The sequence below is a fragment of the Bos taurus genome, chromosome 10 (genome assembly GCF_002263795.3).
Source record: "Bos taurus isolate L1 Dominette 01449 registration number 42190680 breed Hereford chromosome 10, ARS-UCD2.0, whole genome shotgun sequence".
Taxonomy (NCBI): domain Eukaryota; kingdom Metazoa; phylum Chordata; class Mammalia; order Artiodactyla; family Bovidae; genus Bos; species Bos taurus.
The window spans coordinates 97,817,920-97,833,670 of NC_037337.1; the positions used below are offsets into that span (position 1 = coordinate 97,817,920).

Sequence of the window (15,751 nt, forward strand, 5' to 3'; positions counted from 1 at the left end):
GAATATATTCCATGGGAAAAAAATCAGTTTGTAAAGAACTGTATGCTAGATTATCTGCTGAGATCACAGTCACCAGTAATCTAAAAATAGTGATCAAAGCTGCAGCAAAAATCAGGCTTAATTTTCTGAAACATAGCATTTTTCCAAATCCATTTGATCAAGGAACACTTCTCTGTCGCTGTTCTAATGTTAAAAGAACATTACTTTCTAACCCATAGTTTAGGAAAAGCAGCTTCAACCCCACCACATAAACCATAATACAGAGAACTCTAAGGAAACAGTTTTGCTTCTTAAATTACCACTAGACAAAATCAGATAGGTTGTAAGCAGCTAATAATTCATCCACATTGGTATTTTGTTGGCATGTAATCAAGTCAATTTACATGGCACTGAAAAGCTATTCATATGCTTAATCTCATCTCTCACTTTCGTATTACTTTAACTGGACTGCCTATTAATCAATTATTGGAAAAGTAATCCTATCAAGGGAAAAATCTGTGGACATTTTTCATCTTTAAAGCTTTACTAGAAATAAAGCACAAGTGTAATGATCAAAAACATACCCTGGTATCTTCTTAATTTCCACCTTTAACATAACTTTCTGAATTAGTATTTTCTCCTACTTCTTCTCTAACATTTTTAAGAATGAACAGTTTATAATAAATTAAGCTTAAACTTTGTTTACCAAGGTGTAAATTAATTCCAGTTCTTGAAAGTTAAAGTGTTAGTTGCTCAGTCTTTGTAACCCCTTGGACTGTAGGCTGCCAGGCTCCTCTGTCCATGACATTCTCCAGGCAAAAATACTGGAGTGGGTTTCCATTCCCTTCTCCAAGGGATCTTCCTGACCCAGGGATCGAACCCAGGTGACCCCTTCCTCAATGTAGGTAAATTATTTACCACCTCAGGCACCAGAGAAGCCCTTTCAATTCTTAATCAGGTCTTATTAACCAAGTTTTCTCTCCTTTAGCCATATATATATATATGCGTGTAAGAGATTTTATGCATTTTCTTGAAATGCAGTCATCAATATATTTTGGTTTATGTTGAAAGTTTACTATCTTCCAAAGTCTTGGATTCTCAGAATCCAATGAGCTTGGTAATACTTGTTTTGCTTCATGTCTTTAACTGTTTCCTAGGCTGCCCTGGACTTCATATACTCCATACTGGAAATAGCTCTTCGTTTTCCTAATTTGAGTTTTCCAGATTTTTTGGCTTTTCAAGTTTCTTTTAAAATATAACAAAATGCCTTTTTTAAATACTTGGAGAAATTAAAGCTTTTGATGTATTTTTCTTTACTTCTGTCTGAACTAGTTGTGTAGTATATTGTAAATTCTTTCTAGTCCATTTTTGGGTGAAATAATTAGAGAATTAATATGTGCTGAGATAGCAACAGTAATAGTGATTTTACTAAAGAATGATCCAGAGTTTCTCCTAATAATTTGAAATAATACAGATGTAAATCTGGGTCCCAAAAGTAACTTTATCAATATCCTACAGCTAAAAAAGCAGAGCTCATCTTGGAGCTCAGATTTGTCTAAGTATATGTTCACGCTTCTCTATCACGAAACTGTATTTTATTAATACAACATGAAGGGAGCCTGAGCTTTGTGCTAACGCATGCACATGTTATTTGTCATGAGTTACCAGGTAACTCCTTCATAATGTAGTTAGGATCCCAAAGATTAAATGTTATGCTGAGTACAGGTATGTGCATAAAGAAAAAAAAAATCACTTGTTTTATGAAGACAAAAATGATATCATCTTTACCAATAGAAATCAGCCAATAGTTAAATATGCTAATTTGTGTTTTGAAGCATAATGTGTTTGGGCTAACAAATGTACGTTTGTGCTTAGTTGATCTTTTTTTTTTTTTCTATTTGGGATAGGTTATCATGTTCTTTTCTTAACTAGATGTGTGCTGCTACTGCTAAGTCACTTCAGTCGTGTTCCACTCTGTGTGACCCCATAGACGGCAGCCACCAGGCTCCCCCATCCCTGGGATTCTCCAGGCAAGAACACTGGAGTGGGTTGCCATTTCCTTCTCCAGTGCAGGAAAGTGAAAAGTGAAAGTGAAGTCGCTCAGTCGTGTCCGACTCTTAGCGACCCCATGGAGTGCAGCCTACCAGGCTCCTCCATCCATGGGATTTTCCAGGCAAGAGTACTGGAGTGGGGTGCCATTGCCTTTGTGGGTATGTCTATTTAAGAAAAACAGTGGGAAAAAAAAAAGAAAAACAGTGGGGAAAGGAGAGGGTGGGAGAAACTGAAGGAGCAGCACTGAAACACGTATGTTCCCATGCATGAAATAGCCAGCTAGTGGGAAGTTGTGGAGCACAGAGAGCGCAACTGGATGCTCTGTGATGACCTGGAGGAGCGGGATAAGGGACACGTCCATACTTGTGACTGATTCATGCTGATGTACGGCAGAAACCAACACAACACTGTAAAGCAGTTATCCTCCAATTAAAGAGAAAGAGAGAACTAGCATCAGATAGCACTTTTTAATAAATGAGAAAATATGTATGGCTTTTAAATTGACTTTAAAGAAAGACAAATGAAGAGAGAGTCTCAGCTTAGTCTATGGAATATCACCCCATTTTTTACTAATCCGCTTTTAATCATTTTGGTCAATAATGATAGATAAAATTTATTGATTTGTATTTTCACTCAGCTTATACCGGTCAAGTGATTACTATGATACAGACAATATTTTAAGAATTGAAAACAAGGATCAGATAAGATTGAAGTGGTCCTTGTCCTCATGAAATGTATCATAAAGGCACTGGAGACAAAGAATAAAAGCGTAAAGAACTTACAGATTGTATAAAGTGATGTAAAGCTGTTATTCTAGAAAGTAAAGTGTAGGCTGTGACACTTCTGCAGAGTCCTGGAGAATGAGAATTAATTAGTCATGCAAAAAGCCCAGTGAAAACCGTTTTCATCAGAAGGAAGAGCAGATGCAAAGCCCTAGGTCAGAAACCATCTTGTCGTGTTTAAAGCAAATAAAGACAGCCAACATCTTGGACGGCAGTGAGAAACAACAGAAGCAACAAGAAGATAAAACTTGGCACTCCAGGTCCTGTAAGGTCTGGTAGGCTAGAGTGAAAGGTTTTAGTTCTATTTTACTTGCAAGGGATACACCCGAATGTTTTTAAGCAGAAAAAATATGATCTGATTTCTATTTTATAAATATTACTTTGAATACTTAGATAGAGAAAGTTGACTACAGGAAGTAAGGCATAAATATCCTGATTATAGAAAATACATCATAGTTTCATCCTAGCACAGTTGGCTTTGAAAAACATGCACTTGAACCGTAAGAGTCCACTTACATGCAGATGTTTTTAGTAAATACAGTGCTACACAATTAGATGTGGAACCCATGGGTACCAAGGACAGTCTTCAAAGTCGTATGTGAATTTTCAACTGCCTGGGGGTTGGCACCCCTAATGCCCTAATGTTCAGGGCTCAACCGTATTCCACTTTTTGTATTTCTTGCAATTGAATGGTGCCGTGTTGCTGGTGGGTTTAAAGTCAGCAAGGCTCCCGTCAGTAGATTCCCCAGCCCCTCATATCTATGCCACGTGGAGGAGGCTGGGTACTTGGAGTGCTGCTTCTGTAAGACAGATGAGGCTCAGTCAGCCTGCAACTCTGACTGACTGCATTCAGCAGAGGCCCTTGCAAATCTGAGAAAGGCGTATAACACAGGCATAGCTAAATACCATGAGCTGTGGTGCTGGAGAAGACTCTTGAGAGTCCCTTGGACAGCAAGGAGATCCAACCAGTCCATCCGAAAGGAGATCAGTCCTGAACATTCATTGGAAGGTCTGATGCTGTGGCTGAAACTCCAATACTTTGGTCACCTGATGCGAAGAACTGACCCATTTGAAAAGACACTGATGGTGGAAAAGATTAAAGGGGGGAGGAGAAGGGGACGACAGAGGATGAGATTGTTGGATAGCATCACTGACTCAATGGACATGAGTTGGAGTAAGCTATGGGAGTTGATGATGGACAGGGAAGCCTGGCATGCTGCAGTCCATGGGGTCGCAAAGAGTTGGACATGACTGAGAAACTGAACTGAACTGAAATATCAGTTGGGTTAAGCCACTGCAGTTCTGGAATTGTTAGTAACCTCATCATAACCAAACTGATTATGGGTTATACAGAGAGCAGTGTGGAAAGAGGAAAGCTAGATAAGTGTTGTACTAGTCCATGTGAGAAACAGCATTACCTTGAATTACGGGTGGTTGCATTGTACAGAGATCCAACTGAAATGAATTTGAATTGCATTTTGTAGGCAAAGCAGACAAAACTAGTGGGTGGGTTGAATTTTATGAATGTCTTCTGTGTGGATTGAGTGCTTGTGCTTAGTCGTTCAGTCGTGTCCCACTATCTGGGACGCTATGGACTGTAGACTCCCAGGCTCCTCCCTCCATGGGGATTCTCCAGGCAAGAATACTGCAGTAGGTTGCCATGCCCTCCTCCAGAGTGGAATGAGTATATCTTATGAATTCACTGTTGCAATTTCAATCCCATTACCATACTGTTCTCAGCTATCACCTCTGGTGCAAAAGCTGGAAGCTACATTCTCCAGACTCTTGTCCAGAGGATTGTAGTTCATGCCCTGAAAATGAAAAGCTCTTGCTAAAATTTTAATAGGATGAGAGAGATAGAGAGTTGCTTTGGCTTCATTGTGGAGGTGTGAGGACTCTGGAAGATGGCAGATAGATTTTGCCAGTAGATTTCAGATGTCGAGATGTGAATCAACATATTTTGATGCCAAGAGCTTCGTTTGGAGTTCTCAGTGATTTCTGCACCTCAGGATACTCAGAAAGCTTAGCAGCGATTTTCCTTGTCTTTACTATCCCAGCTCACCCAACAGTTTCATAAGCCTATCTGTGTGTGCTCAGGTGCTCAGTCCCTTCTGACCCTCTGTAACTCCATGGACTGTAGCCTGCCAAGCTCCTCTTCCATGGAATTTTCCAAGCAAGAATACTAGAACAGGTTGCCATTTCCTTCTCCAGGGGATCTTCCCGATCCAGGGATTAAACCTGTGTCTCTTACGACTCCTGCATTGGCAGAGGGTTCTTTACTACTGAGCCACCTGGGAAGCCCATCATAAGCCTCTAATTCTTTGTATTAAATCTCTTCTTGATGAAAATACCTAGAGTTGTTTCTGTTTTCCACACAAACAATTAATTATCCTGTATATAGTAACATACCTCCTGTTCTCTAACAAATCATCTTAGTAAATCAGAGAAAAGTGAGGTTCAGAAAGTTAAGAGCATTATCTAACATCGTTTCATCATTACTAATATAACTGGCCCATAAACTCAGCTCATAACTTGTGATTCAAAACCTGTGCTCTTTGTATTATAGCATGCCTCCCTAAATCTTAATATTATTCTCCACAAAACAGAATTTAAATAATTCCCTTGTACTTGTAGGGGCTGTGATTGACACCATCACAACATATGCATTCTTACTCCAGCAATGAAATTTCTGCTTATTAGGAAAATGACATCTACTGGTGTATCTCGGCACATTTTTATTTCAGCATCGTTTCCATCTGATTGTCATTTAGCATAAAGCTACCAAATCAGATTTTATAATTTGAAACTCTTTGAATTTGCTGGTTTAAGCTTACAGGTAAATGATACTATGCAGAACTGCTGTTAGGAATCCAATAACACCACAGTGGGAAATGAGAAAATAGACGTTATTGAAGAAGTGAGAGAAAACGGTTTAGAGAACTGATTTTTGAGTCAAACCTCTTTCATCACAGAGAAAGGAACATTAGGGGAATGCTTAAGGTAAGAAAAATGCTACAGCTGTAGATTTTTTTTCTACAAAGATATTTCACCCAAATGTTCTGGGAACACATTTTTTTTTAACTTATCAAAATAAACTAACTTTACTCCTTCTTGATCATATTCAAGAATGCCCTTTTTATTTATGTCAGACTATAGGTATAAATAGAATCCGCAGTCACTTGGTTAGAAATAGTTGATTAAAAAAGATAAAGAGAAGCAGATACACACTTAGACACTATAAGTAAATTGAACACATGAGTACATACATAGAGGAAAATATACCTTTTTTTAGGTTTCACTGAGTAAAAACCAAAAAAAAAAAAAAAAAATTGCATTCCACACTTTCAAATAAACTTTGAAGCCTTAAATCAAGCGAATATTTAAGTCTAGTTATTTCATCCACAGCATGTACAGTGTATTTGTCTGCTCAGGCCGCCATAGCAAGGCTGCAGACTGGGTGACTAAAAGGACAAGTTACTTCCTCCAGTTCTGCAGGCTGGAAATTCAAGGCCAAGGTGCTAGCAGGGTTGGTGTCAGCGAGGCCTCTTTTCCTGGCTTGCAGACGGCCACCTTCTGACTGTGTTCCGTATGGCCTTTCCTCCTTGAGTTTGGAAACAGGGTCATCTTTTGGTATCTCTTCCTCTTCTTATGAGAAACCAGTCCTGTTGAATGAGAGATCCACCCTTTTGACCTCATTTAACCTTCAGTTACTCCTTAAAGGCTCTATATCCAAACTTAGTCATGTTGGGGATTAGAGCTTCAACATATAAAATTTGAGGCGCCACAATTCAGTTCAAAATGTACACATTAAGCAAGAACACAATAAATATGTGAAGAAATGAATCTGAGACTGGTAAATCACACATGGAAATTATGATGCATATTATCATATCAGTTTTCAAGTGAGCATTCCAAAGTATCTCTCTAAATTATGGATAAGGATACCTCTTCAGTTACAAAGTCACAGGGATAAAGAGGAAGTGTCATTTTCATGCTTTAACAGAAACTTTGCCAACATGTTTCCTTCTATTTTTAGTCACTGAATTTGTCCAGGGGTCACATGATACACACACATAAGTAACACCAAGGAGTACCAATCAAGCCCAAAATAGGAGAACGTACTCACAGGCAAGGTGAGATGCACAGCACAGGCAGTGACGGCTTCCTTCTTTCCCTGTAAGGAAGTGTTCCCCTCTGCCTCCCTCAGTTCTAGGTCATAATATTAATACTGGTATATTTATGGAGATGTGTGCTGATACCTGTTAATGTGCTTTGACTTGATCTCAGCATATAGTTAATGAATGGATAGAAGGACAATGAAACGTTACTGGCTGAATCTGAGTAATAGCTGTATGGGTTATCATTATTGCTGTAGTTTACTTGCTAAGTCATATCTGACTCTTTTGCAACCCCCAGGGATTTGTACCCTGCCAGGCTCTTCTATCCATGGTATTTCCCAGGCAAGAATACTGGAGTGAGTTGCCATTTCCTCCTTCAGGGGATCTTCCCAACTCAGGGATTGAACCCACATCTCTTGCATTATCAGGTTAGTCCTTTACCACTGAGCCTCAAGGGAAACCCCCAGGTGTATGGATACTTAAAGTAAGATTCTTACAGCTTTCTTTTGAAATTACTTAACTGCTTTTGAAACTACTTTTCAAAAGTAATTTGAAATTCCTTATAAGATGGGGAATACATGTATACCTGTGGTGGATTCATTTTGATATATGGCAAAACCAATACAATATTGTAAAGTTAAAAAATAAAATTAAAAAAAAAGAAAATATGTAGGAAATAATCAATTTTTGTTCCACAATTTTGCTTATGTGTATTCAAAATACATACACACAAAACATTACATATACTGAAATATTAAAAAACCATACATGAAGCAAGGCAGACTGGGTGCTTATCTCAAGGATAGGAAGTATAGACGTGAGAGGAGATGACAAGGGGAAAGAATGGAATGTTTTATAAAGATTGGACATGACCAAGGTCAATAAACTGAGGACTATGACTAGACTAACTCTTTATACCTGTGGTAAATAAGTTTTCTTTTAAAAGCAAGTGAAGGATAATGTTGTATAAATCAGTCATCACAGGCTTTCTTCTATATTATGTAATCAAGTCACATGTGGGTAAAGATGGTTCATTCACCTTGGTGTGGTGGGAGAGGGAGAGGGTGTGATGATTTGGGAGAATGGCATTGAAACATGTATAATATCATACATGAAACGAGTCGCCAGTCCAGGTTCGATACATGATACTGGATGCTTGGGGCTGGTGCACTGGGACGACCCAGAGGGATGGTACGGGGAGGGAGGAGGGAGGAGGGTTCAGGATGGGGAACACGTGTATACCTGTGGCGGATTCATTTTGATATATGGCAAAACCAATACAATATTGTTAAGTTAAAAAATAAAATAAAAGACTCCATTTTGTTACTAACTCATTATTCTAGAAATCAGCTATCTCTGCAATAGTTCACTTCTAATTCTGATTCTGCATGTAAGCATCTAAATTTCTATGTAGGCTCCATATTAAGTAATATTACAAAGGGAAATATAGTTCCTCTAATGAAGTCAAAATAACAACATTCAGTCTTGGCATTGTTGTGTGACTTTTGTGCAATCAGATCTAAACCTGGTTCTTCATGTCCTCACATGTAGAACAGGAGAAAAAGGATCAAATATTTCCTTAAACTTTTTTTTTTTTATCCATATCATTTCTGGGAAAGCACTTCAGTTCAGTTCAGTCACTCAGTCATGTCCAACTCTTTGTGACCCCATGGACTGCAGCACACCAGTCTTCCCTGTCCCTCACAAACTTCCAGAATTTACTCAAAGTCATCTCCATTGAGTCAGTGATGCCATCCAGTCATCTCATCCTCTGTTCTCCCCTTCTCCTCCCACCTTCAGTCTTTCCCAGCATTAGGGTCTTGTCAAATGAGTCAGTTTTTTGCACCAGGTGGCCAAAGTATTGGAGTTTCAGCTTCAGCATCAATCCTTCCAGTGAATATTCAGGACTGATTTCCTTTAGGATTGACTGGTTGGATCTCCTTGCTGTCCAAGGGACTCTCAAGAGTCTTCTCCAACACCACAGTTCAAAAACATCAATTTTTCAGCACTCAGCTTTCTTTATAGCCCAACTCTTACATCCATACATGACTACAGGAAAAAAAAAACATAGCTTTGACTAGATGGACCTTTGTTGGCAAAGTAATGTCTCTGCTTTTTAATCAGCTATCTAGGTTGGTCATAACTTTTCTTCCAAGGACCAAGGGTCAGAAAGCACTAGAACAGAGTAATTTCAAAAGTTTAAGCCAGGCAATTTCTAATCCAGATTCTGCAACATGTTTATAGTGGAACTCTTGGGAAATTATTCCATTTCACACAGACCATGTCCTCATCTGTAAAATGGTACAAACAGTATTCAGGCTAGGATACTTGTTAGGATTAAGTAACAATAATGGCAAGGCATTTAGTAGTAGATCCATCATATAATATGTCTTCAAGTGATATTTTTGCTAATAAAATTTTCAATTAAATTTTTCCCTAAGAACAGCTTCCCCAGATCATCAAAAACTCTTTTTTAGCTTGTGTCTGATTTGAACATGCCTTGGAGAACTCAATAAACACTTGGCATTATCAGTTCATTAGATACAATTTTTCTCCTGCTTAATATAAGTGGAACCCTTGTTCTGATTCTCCTGACAGATGTTAACCTCCCAGAGAGAGGTTTGTTCAACATCCAGCCAAGTGGAGCATGTTTTAGTTCCAACTGCAGTGTTGGAATGTACCAACCAAACATTTGTTTAACAGGAAGCTCAAAACATTAGTCTGTAGTCACTGTCATTGGAGTCCTAGAACAATGTTTGTGCCAAAACTAACTCATTCTGCCCCAAAATCTTGCCCCAATCTTCCCATACCTCTTCCTCTCTTTAACATTTTTCTTAATTTAGTTTTAAAATACAAGAACCACTTCATCCATAGTGTGCTTTATGTAGCTTTTTTTTCCCCCTCCCTGGTGTTGGAAGAGTGCTGACTAGAAACTGACAGCTAGGCACTGGAAGCCAAAACTTTTTTTTTTGTTGTTATATTTTAGATTCTGTTATTAAGTAAGTGGGTAGAACTTCATCGATCACTCATCTCTGGGTTTAACAATCTCTGTCCCTGTCTGAACCACAGACCCATTATAATGGTGCCCTAAAAAACAGTCTTTTTCTCAACTGATGCTTCTGTGCAAAATATAAGGTCATATTTACATCCACTTCTTGCTGCCCTTGACAGCATTGTAAGTCACAATTGATGAAGGCGCAACCCTCTGTGATCTGATATAATTTACTATGAAACCCCACTATCCAGATTTGACATTTAAGCTCTGCTTGCCAATTTGCAAGTCTGCTCATAGACGGTCCAACCTTCGGGTCAAGCAATTATTTTGTGGGCCATTGTGAATTCCCTGATCCCATTGCTCTTTATGTGATTTGATTAAGAGGGTGGCCTGAGGCCATATACGTACCCTTCTTAACAATGAACCATTAGGTAGAGAGCTTTTGAGCATAAATGGTGTGACCTTAAGGACCTAGGACAGCCCCTCTGTCTTTTTCTTTCTTTCTTAAGATAACTCTGAATGTTGGCACTCCAAATCACTTTAACAGGTAGAAACACATTTTTTTTTTCAAGAAAAAAATATTTTATTCTATGCTTTGAGGTTAGTATTTAAAATAAATGCCTGTGAATTAGCTAAGACCACTGAGTTAATTTAGTTCTTGTATTGAGTCGGACAGTGTAATTTCACCCCACTCTAGTCAAATCATATCTTTCCTGGAACCTCAGACTGTGACTTTATTTGGAAATAGGTTCATTATAGATGTAATTAATTAAATAAGATGAGATCATACTGGAGTGGGATAGACCCTTTATGCAGCATAACTGGTGTCCTTTTAAGAAGAGGAGAGATGATGTCATGTGACAACAGAGACAGAGTTTGGAGTGGTGTATCCACAAGCCAAGGGGCACTGAGCATCACTGGCAACACGGGAAGTTAAGATAAAAGCATGGAACAGATTGGCCCCCAAAACTTTGGGTGAGAAACAGTAGAGCCCTACTGACACCTTGATTTAGGGCTTCTCGCCTCCAGCGCTGTGAAATAGTAAACTGTTATTGCTGTCTTAAGGCACCCATTTTGTGTTCATTTCTTATAGCAGCTCTAGGATACGCATACAGCTCTACCGTGAACTGGAATTTTGACATGTGGGCACTGAAACTTATGGTGAAGGAACATTGAAAGAGGAGTGGCGATAGTCTGTTACTAAATCTTATTACTTAGTAGCTTGCCCAAACCTTCTGGATCTAGAGAGATTCTAAATGTACATTCTGCAAATGAGATTTTTTTTTTCTCTTGTCTCCCCTTCATTTCTATCTTCCCTGCATCTTCTTCACTCTCTTGGGAGCTCCATAGCTTCATCCATTTCCTTTTAGAGTCATCATATGCTAAGTCTTAAAAACTGCTTTTTTACTGTCTCTGTAATTGTTTGAGCTAGCAAATCCAAGTGTCCCTATGGTCTCAGTGATTAGGAAAACTATTCAAACAAAAGAATATTCTTTGGTAGATTACTGAAGGGTACTGATTGTAAATGTGGAGAACATAATAGCTAAGCTCATTGTGTCTATGACATATTGAAGAAATCATTTTTATTGGCCATTTTGGTATAGACAGCTCAGGTAATCTAAAAAAATAGATTATTGATTAGTTTAATGTTTTAATTTGCACAACACATAAGCTTAACTCTATCCTGAGTCTTTTCCCATCCCTGATTTCTGCCAACTGCCTGTGATCCTCAGCCAGACGGAAACGTGGGATTGGATTCAGGACTGGGTAAGGTATGATTCTCTTGATTGTACTGGATGTCCTGTCATATATACAATCAGACAGGAGTGAGGATCAGAGATGAGATAAGGCTAGAGGTCTAGTATTTGAATTTTGCACAGTTTTAAGTATATTGCTCTTAAAGTATAAAATTGCATTTTATTTGTTAAACACAACCTAACCATCCTTTAGTGGAAAAAATCAGCACCTTTCATTTGATATAAAAACTGGTTTTAACCTTTCCATCTTACTCAGGTTTACCATTTAGTACTTTTTTGATTTTCCTTTTCCTTTCTATTTATTTTGCTCATGTTTCAAGTTACTGTTCATCTTGTGTTCCTTTATTCATTAACTCCCTTTTCTGATAATTCAAAGCAAACACACGTTTCTTTCCCAGTATATGAAAACACGATGACATCTCTCTCCTGTAATGCAAATCTTCTATTTTTCTTGCTACAGTTCTTTCCCAACTCATTGATAGAAAGCCTTTAAAACATTTTTACCCTCCTCATCTTCCTCTTCCCTCCATGTTCCTCAGCCCTTCTGTGTTCAAGTGGTTTTGAACCCCATGAAATACTTGATATAAGTTTAAAAAAAAAAAAAGGAAATCCTTGGCAGTCCAGTGCCTAGGAGTCTGCACATTCACTGCAGAGTGCCTGGGTTTGATCTCTGGTCTGGGAACTAAGATCCTGTGAGCCGTGTGGCACAGTCAGGAAAAAATAAAAGAGGAAGCTGCCCGTGGTTCTCTATGCTTTGGTCTCATGTGAGGTTTCCCTTTTTAACTCTTCTCCTTCCCCATAGTGAGCTTTTGGCTTCTACTCTTATTTTGTGAAATTATAGTCCATTTGTAAATATTTTCTTCAGGCTGGATATGTGGGTCATATATTGCATGAATCTTTATAAATGTATTTTTTTCACCCTGATAAGTGAGTCATTCCTTGTGTTGGTAAAAGATTCTTGGGTAATATTTCTCTTTTCTCAGATTTTCTCTAGATTGTGTTCTGTCTTGAATCACTGAAATTTTTAAAATGTGCAATGACCTTCATACAGCTTTTTTTTTTTTTTCTCTTTCTCATGGACCCTGGTATAACCTGGTTCAGTTGAGTTCAGTAGCTCACTCGTGTCCAACTCTTGTGACTCCATGAACCAAGCACACCAGGCCTCGCTGTCCATCACCAAAACCCGGAGATTACCCAAACTCATGTACATTGAGTTGGTGATGCCATCCAGCCATCTCATCTTCTGTTGTCCCCTTTTCCTCCTGCCCACAATCTTTCCCAGCAACAGGGTCTTTTCCAATGAGTCAGCTCTTCGCATCAGGTGGCCAAAGTATTGAAGTTTCAGCTTCAACATCAGTCCTTCCAATGAACACCCAAGACTAATCTCCTTTAGGATTGACTTGTTGGATCTCCTTGCAGTCCAGGGGACTCTCAAGAGTCTTTTCCAACACCACAGTTTAAAAGCATCAGTTCTTTGGCACTCAACTTTCTTCATAGTCAAACTCTCACATCCATAAATGACCACTGGAAAAACCATAGCCTTGACAAAACCAGAACTTTGTTGACAAAGTAATGCCTCTGCTTTTTAATATGCTATCTAGGTTGGGCATAACTTTCCTTCCAAGGAGTAAGCGTCTTTTAGTGTCATGGCTGCAATCACCACCTGCTGTGATTCTGGAGCCCAGAAAAATAAAGTCAGCAACTGTTTCCACTTTTTCCCCATCTATTTGCCATGAGGTGACGGGACCAGATGCCATGATCTTAGTTTTCTGAATGTTGAGATTTAAGCCAACTGTTTCACTCTCCTCTTTCACTTTCAATAGGCTCTTTAGTTCCTCTTCACTTTCTGCCATAAGGGTGTTGTCATCTGTATATCTGAGGTTATTGACATTTCTCCTGGCAATCTTGATTCCAGCTTGTGCTTCATCCAGCCCAGCGTTTCTCATGATGTATTCTGCATATAAGTTAAATAAGCAGGGTGACAATACACAGCCTTGACATACTCCTTTTCCTATTTGGAACCAGTCTGTTGTTCCATGTCCAGTTCTAGCTGTTGCTTTCTGACCTGCATACAGGTTTCTCAAGAGGCATGTAAGGTGATCTGGTACTCCCATCTCTTTCAGAATTTTCCACAGTTTATTGTGATCCACACAGTCAAAGGCTTTGGCATAGTCAATAAAGCAGAAATAGATATTTTTCTAGAACTCTTTTGCTTTTTCAATGATTCAGCAAATGTTGTCAAATTGATCTCTATTTCCTCTGCCTTTTCTAAATCCAGCTTGAGTTTCTGGAAGTTCACGGTTCATGTATTGCTTATTCCTGGCTTGGAGAATTTTGAGCATTATTTTTCTAGCGTGTGAGATGAGGGCAATTTTGTGGTAGTTTGAGAATTCTTTGGCATTGCCTTTCTTTGGGATTGACTTCCCTGGTAGCTCAGATGGTAAAGCTTCTGCCTACAATGCAGGAGACCCAGGTTCAATCCCTGGATTGGGAAGATCCTCTGGAGAAGAAAATGGCAACCCACTCCAGTATTCTTGCCTGGAAAATCTCATGGACAGAGGAGCATGGTAAGCTACAGTCCATGGGGACACAAAGAGTTGGACACGACTGAACGACTTCACTTCAGGGATCCCTGGTGGCTCAGAGGCTAAAGCGTTTTCCTGCAATGAGGGAGACCTAGGTTTGATCCCTGAGTCAGGAAGATCCCCTCTAGAAGGAATTGGCAATCCACTCCAGTATTCTTACCTGGAGAATCCCATGGAGGGAGGAGCCTCATAGGCTACAGTCCATGGGATCGCAAAGAGTCAGACACGACTGAGTGACTTCACTTTCTTTGGGACTGGAATGAGAACTGACCTTTTCCAGTCCTGTGGCTACTGCTGAGTTTTCCAAATTAGCTGACATATTCAGTGTAGCACTTTCACAGCATCATCTTTTAGGGTTGGAAGTAGCTCAACTGGAATTCCATCACCTCCACTAGCTTTGTTCATAGTGATGCTTCCTAAGGCCCACTTGACTTCACATTCCAGGATGTCTGGCTCTAGTTGAGTGATCACACCATCATGATTATCTGAGTCATGAAGGTCATTTTTGCACAGTTCTGTGTATTCTTGTCACCTCTTCTTAATATCATCTGCTTCTGTTCAGTCCATGCCATTTGTGTCCTTTATTGTGCCCATCTTTGCATGAAGTGTTCCGTTGGTATCTCTAATTTTCTTGAAGAGATCTCTAGTCTTTCCCATTCTATTGTTTTCCTCTGTTACTTTGCACTGATCACTGAAGAAGGCTTTCTTATCTCTATCTCTCCTTGCTATTCTTTGGAACTCTGCATTCAAATGGGTATATCTTTCCTTTTCTCCTTTGCTTTTCACTTCTCTTCTTTTCAGAGCTATTTGTAAGGCCTCCTCAGACAGCCGTTTTGCTTTTTTGCATTTCTTTTTCTTGGGGATGGTCTTGATCCCTGTCTCCTGTACAATGTCACAAACCTCCATCCATAGTTCATCAGGCACTCTATCAGATGTAGTCCCTTAAATCTATTTCTCCTTTCCACTGTATAATCAGAAGGGATTTGATTTAAGTCATACCTGAATGGTCTAGTGGTTTTCCCTACTTTCTTCAATTTACGTCTGATTTGGCAATAAGGAGTTCATGATCTGAGCCACAGTCAGCTCCCGGTCTTGTTTTTGCTGTCTGTATAGAGCTTCTCCGTCTTTGGCTGCAAAGAATATAATCAATCTGATTTCGATGTTGACCATCTGGTGATGTCCACGTGTAGAATCTTCTCTTGTGTGTTTGGAACATGGAAGAAGCTCCTAACACTTATATTAATTTTATAACTTGTATTTTTTCACACTTTATAACCTTGCTTCAATTTATTCTTTCTTTTTTTCTGTTTCTGGTTCTGTTCTAATTCATTGGTAGCTCGTCTATATCTGTCTTCTTAGACACACCTTTTACTTCATGATTTCTACCTCTTTTTAAATTTTGGTTTGTTTTAAGTTCTTCCTTACATTTGATAGTCTACCATTAAATACCCAAAGTGACGAGCTTCCATTCGTCTATTTAATT

General features: G+C 39.0%; 1 non-coding gene across 1 annotated transcript; it reads left to right on the forward strand.

Annotated features, from left to right (window-relative positions):
* The first annotated feature begins 14,105 nt into the window (after nucleotides 1-14,105).
* TRNAC-ACA (transfer RNA cysteine (anticodon ACA)) lies at nucleotides 14,106-14,177 on the forward strand. The gene has a single exon. It is a non-coding gene; the product is annotated as a tRNA-Cys (tRNA).
* Nucleotides 14,178-15,751: the final 1,574 nt, after the last annotated feature.